Below are 2178 nucleotides of genomic sequence, written 5' to 3' on the forward strand. Positions count from 1 at the left end.
AACCTCTCCTGGTTCCTTCCCTGACCTCATACTCTTTGTATATATTCTTTGTTACTTTTTCTTTTCTATGTACCCTGAGGATGTCTGAATAGACGAAAGCGCTTGGTCATCAGTTTTTCTTTTTCCTTGGTGGTTTTTCCGCATATTTAGAATCACGAGTTTATGTGATTTCTCATGCATATATATATATATATATATATATATATATATATATATATGTATATGTATATGTATATGTATATGTATATGTATATATATATATAATATATAATATATATATATATATATATATATATATATATATATGCAGAAAACAACAATGGTAAATAAGGAACGTAGTCCGAACTTTTTCGGTTATTTAAGATTTTAAGGGAATACAGTAAAGGAGATACAGACAGTGTATACACAAGTAAAAATATTTTAGGGTACACGGAAAGATGAATCACACAAGCCTTGGAAATTTACCAACAGTCCTCAGGTCACAGATGGACCAAATGTTCGGGCAGGAAAACATGTAACAATTTTCTTTGAAATAAAATGATCAAGCCTGTACATACCTAAGCTTCGATTGATATTTTGATCAAAAGTTTGTTGTATGTGGCTTGATTTAATGCTGTTCCTTTCAGTAAAGGAATTACTAGCATTTTTCCAGTCAATTACATGATCTTGGTCCCTCACATGAACAAAAATACCACTAGACATTTGACCACTTCTCACACTGTATTTATGTTGGTTTATTCATGTTTGTATATCTTTGCCAGTTTGTCCGATGTAAAATTTTTGGCGCTGCAGACAAAGAATGGTGTATACGGAACCTTCAGTGTTATGTGGAGAATTTTTAATTAGTATATTTTTAACAGTTCTATTGTTCTTAAAGAGTCCATTTATGTTGAATTCCTTATGAATTTTTGGTAGTCTTGCCATACTCTCATGAAAAGGAAGCACTAGGAGGTTATTATTACAAAAATGTTTTTTCTCCTGTGAAGTTTTATAATAAGTTTTTATAGCCATAGTGTGGGAATTGTCTACCAAATGCTTTGGATATTTTAAGTCTGATGCAATGCTGTATATCTTGCTCAACTCATTATCCAGAAATACAGGGCTGCAAGTTCTGTACGCTCTGAGGAACTAAAAACAGAAAGCTTAGTTTTTTCATTGTGAGCAGAGTAATAATGAACATAAGATAAATTATTAGTGTTTTTTCTAAAAGCATCATACTTAAAATATCTTTCAGCTCTGTGTAGTAAAATATTTAAAAATGGTAGCTTATATATTTCACTTTAGATGGTGAATTTTATTGATGGAACCAGATCATTTAATTTACTAAGAACTAAATGATGTGGTTCCATAAAGGTAGTCTTTAAGAACAATAGCACTGTTAAAATATACTAATTAAAAATTCTTAGATGTTTTCCTGCCTGGACATTTGGTCCATCTGTGACCTGAGGACTGTTGGCAATTTTCTCAGGCTTATGTAATTCATCTTTCCGTGTTCCCTAAAATATTTTTACTTCTGTATATATACTGTCTGTATCTCCTTTACTGTTCCCTTGACGATGTCTTAAATAGACGAAAACGTTCGGACTACGTTTCTTATTTACCAGTGTTTTTTTTTTCAAATTATATTCACATGTCATTTGTGAAATACCGCAATATATATATATATATATATATATATATATATATATATATATATACATATATATAATATATATAAAATACATATGTCTATATATATATATATATATATATCAAATATATATATATAAATACATATGTTTATATATATATATATATCAAATATATATATATAAATACATATGTTTATATATATCAAATATATATATAAATACATATGTATATATATATATATATATATATATATATATATATATATATATATACCAAATATATATATATATAAATACATATCACAGGTGAGAAATGTAGTAACACATTTATAAATCACAACTAACACCACAGTCGGACGAAAGAAAAAGTTGCGTAAGCGGAACTATATATTTCGATTGCTACCTGCAATCCTCTTCAGTAGTACAAAGTGGCAGGGAGGAGGCTATCTTAAGTAGCAACCTCTTACAAAAGAAAGGGAACACGAGAAAATACAGAACATCACTGCCCCAACCCTAGTTGACCTGAGGCTGACACGATGTCGGGTCA

The sequence above is a fragment of the Oratosquilla oratoria genome, unplaced genomic scaffold, assembly GCF_046742065.1.
Source record: "Oratosquilla oratoria isolate Oo_2021 unplaced genomic scaffold, ASM4674206v1 SCAFFOLD90, whole genome shotgun sequence".
Classification (NCBI taxonomy): Eukaryota; Metazoa; Arthropoda; class Malacostraca; order Stomatopoda; family Squillidae; genus Oratosquilla; species Oratosquilla oratoria.